Source organism: Acomys russatus, chromosome 20 (genome assembly GCF_903995435.1).
Source record: "Acomys russatus chromosome 20, mAcoRus1.1, whole genome shotgun sequence".
Taxonomy (NCBI): Eukaryota; Metazoa; Chordata; class Mammalia; order Rodentia; family Muridae; genus Acomys; species Acomys russatus.
Window position 1 is genome coordinate 64,988,333 of NC_067156.1, and position 14,970 is coordinate 65,003,302.

At 37.8% G+C, this 14,970-nt stretch overlaps 1 pseudogene; it reads left to right on the top strand.

Annotated features, from left to right (window-relative positions):
- The first annotated feature begins 2,742 nt into the window (after positions 1 to 2,742).
- The window catches only part of LOC127204301 (TAR DNA-binding protein 43-like), a 34,960-nt pseudogene continuing 22,732 nt past the window's right edge, over positions 2,743 to 14,970 (top strand).

Here is a 14,970-nt window from a genome sequence, read left to right on the forward strand (position 1 = left end):
AAAACAGCAGGCTACAGAATGGGGAGATTTTTTTTAAAACAATCCCACATCAGATAGAGGATTAATATCCAAAATATATAAAGAACTCAAGGAATTAGATATCAAAAAACCAAATAATCCACTTAAAGATTGGGATACCAATCTTAACAGAATTCATCATAGAGGAATCTCAATTGGCTGGTAAACACATAAAGAAATGTTTAACATCCTTATCTACCAGGGAAATAAAAATCAAAGCTACTTTGAGATTCTATCTTACACCTGTTAGAATGGCTAAGATAAAAAACACAAGTGATAGCACATGCCCAAGAGAATGTAGAGCAAGGGGAATACTTCTCCATTGCTGGTGACATTGCAAAATTGCACAACCACTATGGAAATCAACATGGCAGTTCTCCCCAGTAAGTTAGGAATTGATTTACATCAAGACCCAGATATACAACTCTTGTGCATATACCCAAAGTATGCTCCACCTTAACACAAGGACATTTTCAACTATGTTTATTGTGGCTTTATTCATAATATACAGAAACTGGGAACAACCTGGATTCTCCTCAAAAGAAAAATGGATAAAAAAATGTGATATATTTATATATTGGCGCATTACTCAGCTGTTGAAAAAATAGAACATTATGAAATTGGCAAACAAATTGATGGACTAGAAAAGTCATCCTGAGTAAGGTATCCCAGAATTAAAAATATATATATATATCACACACATATATATAATGTATTCACTTATAAATGGATATTCACCATTACATAAATCATAAGCATGCTACAACCCAAAGACCCAGAAGGCTAGTTAAAAAGGAGGAATCTTGGGGCCACATGCATCTCCCTGACAGAGGGAATAAAATAGATTTTAACCATTCACATTTTGATTCAATACTTTGCTGACAGCCCTAGTCAATGCAATAAGAAAAGAAAATGATGACAGATATAATGGTCAAAGAAAACGCAGGAAGCTCTCCTTTTGCCGCTCTCATGTTGTATATAAAAATACAAGTGCTGTTTTCTGTGTAGAAGTTTGATAATGTGCTCCTGCTGGCTCAGCAGGAGGGCTGTTATTACATAGGACATTCTTCATTGAGGTTTTGGATAATCATGCAAGTCAGTATTGGTTGAGCAAATACGATAACCGGAACTTGTTGAATTCAATGGTTGATATTTATTGATTACTATGAACAATGTAGAGAAAGAACCATGACTTTTTAGAACATTCCTGAGGAATAATTTTAAGTAGTAGGCCCTACTATTCATTGAAGTGCTTCCCTCACATACATTATTTGAGTCTTCTAAGGTGTTATAAATTAAATTGAAGCTATCACTGCTCTCCTTTCAGAGGAGCAGGTGCTGCTGAGCCGATTTGATGGACTTTGCTTAAGCACTGTGAATCAATGGTAAAACTGAGATCAGAATCAACATCATAAGTCTTTTTTGCTGTAGTTGTGTTGTTGTTTGTTTGTTTAAAATCTTGCTTATTTGCTGTATGAAATACTCCATTTCCTTAAAAGTTAAATGTAACGATACATAGGGTACAAAATATATTTTGCTAAAATTATTTTTTGTGTGTGGTTAAATTGCTTTATTTAGAACTTAATAGAAGTTAAGAATCCTTCAAGTAAACTTTAGAATTATAACTAAAAGGTATTTAGTCACCCATTCTTCGTATTTTTTAAAAAATAAATATCACTTTATTGCAATGAACTTACAATTAACAACATCACACAGCTATATTAATGTGGCCACTCAAACACTTGCTCATTCTCAAACTCTGGACACCTCACTGAACTATACAATTAGAATGCCCATTCTAAATTATGGAGCTTTATATGAGGTTTTACACTTACAGTATCAATTATGTTTTTCTGTAGTTACCCACCAAATGGAAAAGATAAGGACAGAATTAAATCTAGAAAATCAATTAGCTTCATGACTTCTTCCATGACTCACATGTTCATTTCCCTATCCAGTCTCATCGCCCAAATGACCTTTTCCTAGTCTCCTTACTGAATGTTAAATTATACCATATTTAGACCTATTAGACTAGGTTCTTTTTTTCACCTTAGAAAAAGTTCATTTGCAATGGATTAAAGACCTTAACTGAAAACCTGAAAATGTTGGGTGAGGTGGTGCATAGTTGTATTCTCAGCACCCAGGGAGTCAGAGGCAGCTGGATTTCTGAACTCGAGGCCAGCTTGGTCTACAAAGAGAGTCCAGGACAGCCAAAGCTATACAGAGCAGCCCTGTCTCAAAAACCAAAACCAAACCGAAGCAAACCAAATAAAACAATACCTGAAAATGCTAGCGGAACACATGGAATGCTCCAGAATACTCTGCAAGACGTCAGGTTGGGGTGGGGAAGAATTTTCAGAACAGAACTTCAATCAAAAGCACTGGAACAAGCATCATCTATCAGCCAATGAGACTACATGGGATCAAGAAAAGTCTGCACAGCAAAGGAAGATACCAGCAGAGCACACAGACAGCCCACAGAATGGGGAGGGAAGTCTTTATCAGCACTGCTTGAGATAAGAAGGTAATATGCAGAATTTACAAAGAATTTCAGACATTAAATGCCAAAGACGTAAAACTGTCAATCAGTAAATGGGCTGATGAGACGAACAATTTTCAAAAGAAGAAACACAAATGGCCAGTAGCTAATTTTTTAAAACCATTTATAGTCATCAGGGAAATGTGAATAAAACTCCTTTGAGATACTATTTCATTCTAGTCAGAATGGCTGTCATCAAGGAAATTGACAATGAGTGTGGGAAAGGATGTTAGAGGGAAAGAGACCTCATTTTCACTGCCAGTGAACAGCCATTATGGTAATCAATTTGGGGATCCCTCAAAATTAAAAATAGAACTACCCTATGACCCAACTATTTACTTTCTGGGCATAACCTAGAGAACCCCATATTCTGCCATAGAGATATTTGCAGCCCATGTTTGTTACTATTGTATTTACTATAGAAGTGAAATGTAACCAACTTAGATGTCCATCAACAGATAATGGATAATGAAATACTGGTACATACATACCATAGAATATTATTCAGCTCTAAATAAAAGTAAAATAGTAAAACTTGCAGAAAACAACTGGACTTAGAGTACACAATATTTAAAGGTCATCCAGACTCAGAAAGATAAAACCTGAATGTTTTCTGTCATATACAGAAGATAACCTATTGTGTATATTTGTAAACAGCTATAGGTTTTAGCAGTTTTATTTTTTAAGACTAAACGCTATTCATTATCATTTCATAATAATTTTATTTTTCTAACACTAGGGAGGTTTTTCTCTTTTTTTTATATTTTTATATAACATATGCTCCCTTAAACTCTAACTTGTCTAAGATCTTACAACCTTCCTACAACTCAACATCATTCTCTCTCTCTCCCTCTCCCTCTCTTCCTCTTTCTCTCTCTCTCAGAACACTACAAAATTATTTTACATGTTAGATTACTCAGTTTACAACTCAAAACTAAGCAAATAGCTTTAACTTTGGAATATAAAAGAAAATCAAAACAATCCTCATTTTTCATTTTCTTCACATCTTATATGTTCTTAAAACTTTCTCTTCATTCCCACAGTTTGTTGATAACTTACATTCATATTTGAGTATGTGATCCTCAGAATGACTTGAGCATGTTGGTTTTTTTTTTTTCCCCACCAAAGTCCAACTGGGAAGGTTTGGCTCAGGAAAGACACATGTTATGTGTTAGCAGGACACAGTGACCCACCTCTAGACCAAACTTCAAATCCCTCCAGCCTGTGCCACTGCTGGACATAGATGTGACACTGCAAGGAGCGTCTGTCCTCCTGCAGTAGATGAGGGCTCTCCAGGAAGAGCTGAACTGCCTTGGAGCAGAGAGCCGAAGGTAGCAGCGGAGATGCATTGATTACCACTCCAGGCTTGGTTCTCAACTATCTATAGTCTCGGAATCTGTGTGATTTAATTTCTGTATATTTGAGAATTCTTCATCCATCATGTTTCAAATTTTTTGCATTGGTTTTGACTTATGTAAAACTACTTTTCATATATTACCTTAACCTAGAGATACTTCTGAATATTTAAACAAAGAAGCTTATTACCATAAATTACAATGTGATGATAGTTACAATGTGATGATAGTTCAGTAAATTTTTGACTAGCTTTAAACTATATAGATGATGGTGACCATGATATCTCTCAATACTAAATAGTGAATCTGGCGTCAGAAAGCTGACATTAAGGTGTGTGTGTGTGTGTGTGTGTGTGTGTGTGTGTGTGTGTGTGTACGATATATTCATAAATGCATATAGATACAGATATAGATAGGTAGATATAACAAAAATTTTAACTTTGGTAATTTTAACAAGTTATTATTATTATCATCATCTATGTGTTTGTATATGTATATATGTGTGTGTTTGTATGGGTTTACATGTACAGAGTGCCACAGTGGGCATATATGGGTCAAAGAATAACTTGCAAGAGCCACTTCTCTCTACCTTATTGTCACAGTCTCTCTCATTTTTATCATACTTTATACTTCAGGCTTGATGGCCATTAGCTGCCTCTCCATGCTCTAGTCTTCATCTTACTTGTTTGTGTATAAGACTGAGCTACATTTGTACGTTTCTGCTTATGGCTTTGATGTAGGTTACAAGAACTGAACTCAGGTTGTCAGGCCTCGGTGGGCTGGTACTTATACCCGCTGAGCCATCTCCTTGGCCTCATTTTTTGCTTATCATAGCTCCTGGTAAAAGGCAAGACATTGGAAGAACATGCCATTTGCACCTGCACTGTGAGATAAATGCTATATTTTCTGGCATACAGTTTTCTGGCATACAGTTAAGACTTCAGCAATAATATAGAGATGAATTTAGTGGTAAAGGAAGTACTAAATTGAAGTTCAGCAATTCTGGATTGCTTTAAACTCTAGGGACGTCCATGAGCCCAACAAATAAGTGAAATAAAGTGCATTTGGCAAAAAAAAGCAAGGAACTAACTTGACAAGAAGACTCCTGTTCTCAATTACCTCAGGAAGGAAGAGGATACGTGCGAAGAGCCAGGAAGTCAGAGACAAGGTGAGTGAGTGTGAGAGAAAGTTGGGGAAAGTTCCAGAAGACATTCATGAGAAACATGTACAGACAGGCCAGTAACACTCTGATTTTGTGACTGTAAGAAAGAGCTTTATAAAGAAAGATTTGTTGCTTATGCAGTTGAGCTAGGTTGAAGTTTGAGGCTGAAATAAGATCAAAATAGTATTATTAGGAGATTATTGGTTCTGTGTTGTATCCCTAGAAGAAATGCGTTTTGGAACAGCATCCCTCAGGAGACAGCATAAAGACATCTGGAAGTTCCTTTGTTCCTCCTTGTCTTTCACATGTGTGGCTAATTTGGCTCCAACTAAGAACACAAAAGAACAGGTTGCCTTCTGGTATGTGAGGGGAGAGAATTTGGGACAAATTAAAGAAAGCCCTTGGTGTGTGAGACTGTCCTTTTCATACAAAGAACACTATAATGATACATCAATTTTCCCTTCCAGAATATAGTGACATGAAAGTTGTTCCTGGGAAGGCTCCTGTGGAAAGGTGGAGATATGGTGCTTAATGTATGGCAAATAGTTCTGCTTCTTCCAGACACTAAGCCAGTCACTCATTGGGGCATAAGAGGGTGAGGAGAAATAAACAAAAGCTGAGGCCTTTGATGGAACAGGAAGGAAGCCCAGGTTTGCTCTCTGCTTCTTGGACCACTTAATGTGGTTGCTCTACTACACCAGGCCTTCCTGGAAACAAAAGACCAGAAACTCTAGAGTCAGAAGCCAAAGGGAGTATTTGTTGTTTAAGCTCTCCACTGTTGGCTCACAGCGACAAAAGTCTAACTGGTTCCCCCCACCCAGGACTTTGAAGATATGCAACATGATAAATATACCTCAAAGCCCAGCAATTGTTAACCGTCTGTTTTCAGTACTAGGGAGAGAACATGGGGTCTCATTCATCTGAGCAAGCCACAGCTCCACTTTTATGTATTTATATTTATTTATTTATTTTACTTTGAGATAGTGTCTCATATGTTGCTCAGGCTGTCTTTGAACTTACCTGAGCCCGCCAAGCAACAAAATTATAATCTAATACCACCTGGACTAGATAATTAATTATTAGACAGCTGGTACCAATTCCAAAATTGTGTTGGGCACGGAGGTTCACAGGCAAATCTTACGTTTTCCATCTACCTCCCTTAGAGCTACTAGGGAGTAGAGAGAGAATCTCACAATTGAAGATGATGAAGTGAAAAGACAGGTTTTGGCTTTGGAGCTAAATACACGTTGGGCTAGTGTCTGCATCTGCTATTGATAATGATGATTGCTCTTTTCTTCGTTATTTCATTTATAATTGAGTTTGTATGCTTCAAATTCAGACAGGGTCCATATAAAGTGAGAGGACATGCACACCATACAGCGGTATCTCAACATATTTGAGTGCGTGTAGTAGCTCAGGGCCATTCCTATCACTTGAGAGCTGTTTGTGGAGGAAGCATCTTTAGTGCTGAGTGGGCATTTCCACTAATTAGAGAGAGCTTCACAGGGTGGACGTAGAGATTATTAGTCCTAATGCATGAAAAGAATGCTTGTTTATTTGTTTGCTTTTGTCACAATCCCCATGCTGGCTGGTTTTATGTCAACTTCATACAAGCTAGAGCCATTTTGAATGAGTCATACTCTACCTTACCACACCTGATTAAGTGGCTGCCACCAGACTGGCTCCTTCCTAGTCAATCTTTCTTGTTCTTCCCTTCATGCTGTGCTGCACCCACATATACATTGTTTTACGTAGATTATTGCTTAGACTCTGCATATGAGACAGAGAACCCATGTCTTACTTCTTTCTGAGGTTGTATGACCTCACTTAATATTTATATCCTGAGTTCATCAATTTTCCTGGATATCTAAATAATACATTTACTTTAAAATGTTCTCAATAATTCAAGAAAACAACAAAAACCAAAAATATCTTCTTTTCTTGTACACACAGGATAATTTCCTCCACCTCACCCTACCCTGACTCTCTGTAATAGTCGTGGATCTTTTCTGTTGTTTGTTTGTTTGTTGTGGGGGTGGGGCTAGGGGCCTCGCTTCAGGCTTTAGACATGGGGGTAAGGTCTGCATCATTGAGCACTGCTGTTGATCTCTGATTTAAAATGTGTATTATAGTAAATGTATGTGGAATTCCCATTTATTGTGAAAGAAGAGGCTGAGATATTTACAGGACTTGCTCATAATTACAGAGCTGGTAAGTGAGCAGGCTGGGGCTCCTAGAACCACGCTTTGCTTGATACCTTGTATATTTTGTGTTGAGAGAACACTTGGGTGGTAGTTAAAGCCCGAGGATCAAGCAAGGTCTTGGCACACACATGAGTAAGATGGGTGGCTGCAGAACCAAGAAATCAACAGACATATGCTACTGAGGAATGAATTGTGGGCACTGAAGTCTCCCTGTGGTTCCTTTGTCATCACAGCTCTTGCAGTGTTTGCCTAACATAACTCTAGCCTAGCCTTCAGGGCCTCATTAATTGGTGTGAAGCTCTGACATGCTTTGTAACTGTTCGTTAAGAAATAGAAAATAAAAAAAAAATAAAATACACTCTACCTTACCACAATCCCAAATTAGCACAGGAGAACAGTGCTACCCTGTGCAAACCAAGGTGGAGGCTCCTGTCTTTGGTTTCTCAGGTAGAGCCATGCCAAATAAAATAACTCACTCTCCATGTCCGCCTCATTGCTTCCACTTAGGCCCTCAGCATTTCTCCTCTAGATTGCTGTGACGTCATTTATTAGGCTGTGGAAAATAGTGGAACTTACCATTTTTAAAGTAAATATAAGGGCTGGGGATGCAGTCATGGGCTAGAAAGCTTGCCTAGCCTGTCATTTTCTGGCTTCCACCTCATGTGCTACGTTATTCAGAAATAAATAAGAGAGACACCACACCATCCACATTACTTAACTACCCACCTCTGTCTATTGTTACATATTTTCTCCTAGTTTACATCCCTGGTAAACTGAGAAATACTCTCTTCGTGGGAAGTATTTAGGCTTCCTCAAAGCCACATGACTTTCCTACATGAATTTTCTCCTAGTTCTGTCTCTGAAATAGTGTGAGCAGAGTTGTAAAGACGTCCTCTATAGTCTACATTTCCACTGGGCTAATTTCTCTTCAGTGTGATATGAAGCTTCAGTGTCAATTCCCTGGGGGATCCCTTGTCCCTGCACTTCATTCTCTTCCTATGGGAGCTACATATAGTAACACAAGTCACAGGAACTGACATAATCGAACCCTATAGCAAACAAGATCACTATGAAAGTGTCATTAGTTTTTATGGAACACAAATTGGAAGACTGTTGGATTAAACTTCTGTTTGCAGGTGTTATTGAAACTGGAAATGAGGTGAGATAGAAGGTGGTAATGGGGGAAAGAAGGTAGGGTGTGAATTTTAAGTTTATTTCATTTTGTTATAAAATTAGTTAGCTAGCAAAAGGATACTAGACAGAAGCACAGACCTTTTAGCTCCTAAAGCAGTCCCCTTTTATTCCAGTATAGGTCAATTATTTGTGTAAGGGTGACTAAAACTTATCATTAGCCTTCTCAGGGAAAGAAAAGCAAGTTTTCGAGAAAAGAAAACAACCATCTCTACATCATTATCGCATCTACCAGTTGATGTTCGTCAGCCATTCAACTCCATTAGACAACTAGAAATTCAGCCAAACAACTGAGTGGACACATGTTCTACAGAGCCCAACAGAGTAAGTCTTGTGAAGAGAGTCACAGCCTGGTGTTTCCTGAGGGGGCGGCCCATAAACAAACACATGGGTAGCATAGGCACAAAGGTTGTTTCCTCTGAATTACCAAGTCAAGCTGATTAAACCGGTAACTTTGCTTTGTTTATGGACATGTTAGTTATAGGCGATGGAGGCTTCACCACTGACAATCAGCCAGGCAGAAAAACCAATTAACCAGTGGATCTAAATCACAAGAAAGAGGAGTCATTTTCTAAATGACTTGGATACAATCTTGGTATTAAATTACCAAGTTAATTAATGAATAAATTCCAAGACACTGTTGGTTCGCAACTTTACCCATCTATCTCATTTTATGAATCAATTTTTCCTTTGGCATCACTCATGGAGAAACAATTATAATTAAAATATATTTCTTATTATGTTAAATAAAGAGTTGCTCTAACTAGATAATTTCAAATTGATTTTTCTGAACATTCCTTAAGTTTAAAACTCTGGAAAGTTAAAGAAAATGATAAGGTAAGAGAATCGTTTGTTACACTTGATCACACCTACTAGGTGCAGCTTCATCCAGAAGGTCTGGCCTTGGAAAAAGGCAATCGACAACACATGACTCCCGTGAGTAGCACACACATCTTCAGGCAATTACGTTGGGTTTGAATGCCAATAAACAAATTAGACAATAGTTCCTGGCATTTGTTCTGGTACTTTTCACTGTATCACGTGCATTTCGCCCTGTATGTCTTTTTTCTTCATTTTAAGAGAGATAGGACAAATGCTATTAGTTCTGCTTTAAAGATGGGGTAACAGGCACAGAAAGACTGCTTTACACCACAGGCTTCATAGCTCAGTGCCCTATGCAGCATGTCCCATTGCCTTCTTTCAAAGACATGATAGTCTTTAGATGGGCACACTTTTACCAACGAGAGGCAACTTCCTGCTTGCATGATCGTCATATAAATGTCTGTATTTATTCAGTGTGGTGATGATAGAACATGTCACAATCTCCTTGTTGATGGCAGATAGGTGATGAAAGACAATTGTCTTTGTCTTATTTCTCTGCTTCTGCATCGGAACCCATGAAGGTTCCTGTGAAGGTGAGCTTGTAACCTTTCTTAGTTCCTCAAACATGCATGGCTTTGAACTCTTATATCAATACAAAAAGAAACTACTGAGATAGTTAATAGGCTCATATTTGACTTACTGATATATGTATATTATCTTAACTAGTAAATATATATTTATATAGTAAATATTTAACATATACTTACTATACAATACAAGTTTATATATATATATATATATATATATATATATATATATATATATATATATATCAACTTGAGACTAATAAAAATAAGTAATGCCCTATTTGTGCTCAACCAGAGCTGGAAACAAAGCCATGGCAATTTGAAATATTCTGACAAAATCTTCTTGTCTGTGCAGGCTCTAATGAGCAAAGGTCTGCTATGCACACAGAGTGAAGAAAGGAAGGCTACTCGTCATTTAGCTATTTTAGCTATCTCCTATTAGCCCATTTGCCCTACCTTTATAATCTCAGGTACCATGTTTGAAGCTGGAAATAAGAAAGATTTTGACATAAGGAAATGTGCCTGTTCTGTCAGTGATGTGCAAGCACAGGAGAGGTTAAACCATTCAGCATTTTTTTTGGAATGCTAATCATATTTAATATTGTTTATTTGCTCCTTTTTACTAAGGGATCATAAGTCTTTTTTAAAATTTTATTAATTTATTCATATTACATCTCGATTGTTAGCCCTTCCCCTGTTTCCTCCCATTCTTCCCTCCCTCCCATTTCTCCCCTTCTCCCCTCCCCTATGTCTGTGATTGAGGGAGACCTCCTCCCCCTATATATGCTCTTAGAATATCGAGTCTCTTCTTGGTAACTTGCTATCCTTCCTCTGAGTGCCACCAGGTCTCCCCATCCAGGGGACATGGTCAGAAAAGGGGCACCAGAGTTCGTGTGAGAGTCAGATCTCACTCTCCACTCAACGGTAACATTCAATCAGGTGAACATCAGCTTCCTACCGCCTAAATTCAAGATGGCCCTACCTGGGAGAGTTTCCATTCACCAAAGGGAGCAATATGTTGACATTTCAGAAAGACTGCTTTAAAAGGAGCATTTCCCCTCCCAGGTGCTTCTATGCCCCAAGTCTTCCGTAAGACTCCCTACCCTCTACCCCAATGTACGGTTGTGAGTACCAGACATACTTCAATCCCTTGCTAGGTGGAATCTTTCAGAGGACTTCTATAGTAGGCTCCCCTCCTGTTCCTTCTCTTCAACCACTTCTGGTGTCTATTCTATTTGGTCTTCTGAATGAGAATTGAGCATCCTCCCTCGGGTCCTCCTTGTTATTTAGGTTCTTTATGTCTGTGTATTATAGTGTGATTATTCTGTATTATGTGGTTAATATTTGCTTATACGTGAGTATATACCATGCATGTCTTTCTGGGTCTGGGTTATCTCACTCAGGATGACCATTTCTAGTTCCATCCATTTGCCTGCAATTTTCAAGATTTTCTTGTTTTTAATAGCTGAGTAGTTCTCCATTGTGCAAATGGAGTTTCTTTTTCCATTCTTTGGTTGAGGGACATCTAGGTTGTTTCCAGATTCTGGTTATTATGAATAAAGCTACTCATAGTTGAGCACAGAAGCTCCATAAGCAGACCAATGGAGCCAACAAATCCAGTGGTGGGAGGGTGCTGCTGCAGAGACTGATGTACCAACCAAGGACCATGCATGGTGAGGACCTAGACCCTCTGCTCAGATGTGGTAGGCAGCACAGTTTTCCTGTGGTTCCCATAATATGGGGAGTAGGGACTACTTCTGGCATGGACTTGGTGCCAACTTGTGGATCACTTCCCTCTGGCAGGGCCGCCTTACCAGGCCACAGAGGAAGAGGATGCAGGCAGTTCAGATGAGACTTGATAGGCTGAGGTCAGATGATAGGGCGTGAGGATTTCCCCTTTCTGAGGACCAGGGGAGGGAGGTTGTGGGAGAGAGGGTGGAACCGGGAGGTGAGGAGGGGCTACAGTAGGGATGTACAATGAACAAATTGAACAAAAAGATTCACAGGTATGAACAACATATGAGATATTCAGAAATATAAGCTTTCATTTATTCGCATCTCTGCTCTTCGAGGTTCAATCTGCTCAGTGAGGCAGCTTTCCTGGGGTGTCTGTGAACATTGCATACCTAAGCAATTCATCTGTAGCCTGGTCAGCCTTGTGATGTCAAAACACTCAGAAGTGTCTAAGCAGTGATGATCAATTTAACAACATTGAGACAGAGGGACTCCTTTGAGCAGATTGTCTTGTTTAATAATATTAGTATTATATTAGCCATTGTAACTTGGTACAAGCTTTGCATGGTAATGGTTTCCAAACTGACTGTTTTTAGAGGGATTATGTTTAATTAATGTATTTGTTTGTAATATATCAAAGTATGTAGATTTTAGGTTGCAACCTTAACTAGGACCAGATGATTTTTAACTAATCAAATGTCATCATTTTAAATTAAATAATAAATACATAAATATGAAAAAATAAAAGGAACATTTCCTTATGTGTATAAATTCTAATGTATTTATGAAAAACATCCACATTGGGTTTTATAGGATTGGAAAAATCCTCATATTGTTTGATTCTGGGTGTCGGGAGAACATGAGAATAAAATGACCACAAATATTAGAGAAAAAAGTACAGATCTTGGCGTTTCATTTTCATTGAGGAAATAGAATGAAGTGACAGTGAAAGGCAGGATCTGGCTTAGGAGCATTAAGGAGTTATCTATGGCTTATGGAACTCTATCAGTGTAGGAAATATTCTTGGCATATTCAAGGAAGTGTTTGGGAGAAGATGGAACTAATTGGATATTGAATAAGATGTCAAGAAAGTTGTTAGAGTACATCCACATGTGTTTACCCAGTAGTGCTCATAAACAAGAGCTCTTAATCAGGTTCCAGCATCACCTAGAAATCTAGCCCGACTCTCCTACTCTGTGACCTTAAAAGGCAACGTTGTACTCACTAGCACCAACTAAGCCAAGCAATCTAGTTACGCGGGAGACAGAAGAATCAGCCCTTGCCCTCCAAGTTTTTATTCAAAAATAAAGAGTCAAAGAAGGGAGGAAATGCTTCTCATGCTGAAATGATTTGGTGGCTTCGGGAATAGTAGCTGCTAATAGTGACCAACTTCAGAAGTAATTATGCAGTCCTTTTCTTATTTGTTACAGCAGACAGAAACCTGGCCTCAAGTTGCAGATTGCCTGATAGATGCGTTCTGTCATCATTCTCCAGAGACAGGGACTTTGTTCTTCTGTAGAACTAAGCACAGCTATGTGTTACCTGTCCACATACTCAGACATCTTTAATTGAGGACAATATTAGTCCAGGCTCAGGGGCTGCCATTTTTAGGAAGAAGGCAAAGAGAGCCTGGATTTACCAATATACCTTTGTGCAATTTTTGGAAATACCCTTGAACCAGGAATCTATGTGTGTGCACTGCTCACTTATCCACTGGGGCTGCTACAAATGCAAAATATCATCATAGATTAAAAAACGTGTGCAGAGAGAAAACATAAAACTCATGTCAGAGAAGTTTAACTTCAAGTAGAAAGAGTTTGGAATATTCTTTGTCAGTGTCTTTAAAAGTAAGAAAGGCAATTGAGGTTAGATGGATGAGATCTAAATGCCAAGAAATTTTTATTTCATTGATTACTTAGATAGGACCTTACTATGTAGTCCTCTGTGGTCTTAAACTTATGATCCTCCTGCCTCACCCTCCTGTGTATGGGGATTACTATTTTTCTCTCATTTTTAGCACTAATCTGAGACACTGTAAAATATATTTCTAATACTATGGTGAACATTTTGACATTTTCCAAATACAAAAATGACTTCTATGGAGAAGAAAGAGATGCTGCATTTATAAACTAAAATAAAGATTCTTTAAAAAGCAGCAGTAATGAATATTTAATACATACCCAAATTTCTTCTACAAAATGAAACTTACACAAAAAGTTTAGAAAAACTTGGTAAAGGAAAATAATGAAAACTAAAATTTGGATTGTAAGCTTGCAATAGCATTTTACAAAACAATAGAAACAACAATAATCTTACAAACTCTCTACAATGTCTTTAATTCTTTTGGTTCTTATACAAAATTATATCTCCTAAAGTTTGTAACTTACATTTGTTAGCCAAATTCTCCATGACTATTCAACATGGAAAGGGAAACACAATGGATCTTTTATTTTTGTGGTAGAAAATTATTGCTATTAGGAGGCACATTGAATATTTACAAACAAAGATCATTTACAGGCAAATATGTTAAAATTAAGTTTGTTCAGTAGAGAAGGAATCTTGTTAATGGGGCAGCTACCCAGAAAATTAACTGACTATGTATAGTAACTAAATGGGAAACAGACTTTCTTTTCTAGCATTGGCTAGAAATAAGTGACAATTCCCAGTTTTCTCCTGTCACAGGATAGAAAGCTCACAACAATGCTTAGCTTCCACCTGTGCATCCTTGAATTCAATGATGGGTTCTTTTGCATTATCACTAATGTTAATTCTTACACTTCTCTTTCTACTTTTGACCTTGGATGCTGCATGAGCTCTTTGAAGTTTAAATTAGCCATAATAACATTGACATAATGATTAGCTTGCCTCTCTTTTTATCTTGAAAGAATTAACATGAGACTACAATATTAATTTTCTAGCTATCCTTGGCATTTAATAAACTTATGAATTCATTAGAACACAATCAAATGTCATTTAGTTTGCTTTATATTCAAGCAGATTGAAATGGGTCCCTATTGCCCTATGAGGCCCCAAAGTTTTCACTGGTACTATGTATATTTCAGATTCTTCCATCAGATGCAAAATTCCAAGTCAGTTGTATATTTTATAATTTTTTTTGTCTGCTTGACACATACTAGACTCATTTTGGACAAGCAAACCTCAATTGAGGAAGTGTCCTTCTTAGAGTGTTCTATAGGCAAGTGTGAGAGGCATTTTACTGATTGGGAACTGACATGGAATTGCTCAGGGCACTGTAGAAGGTCATGGTTGTATAAGTCTAACCAAGCCATGGTAAGCAAGCCAGTAAGCAGTATTCCTTTATGGTTTCTGCCTCTGTGCTGGCCTCCAGGCTCCTGCC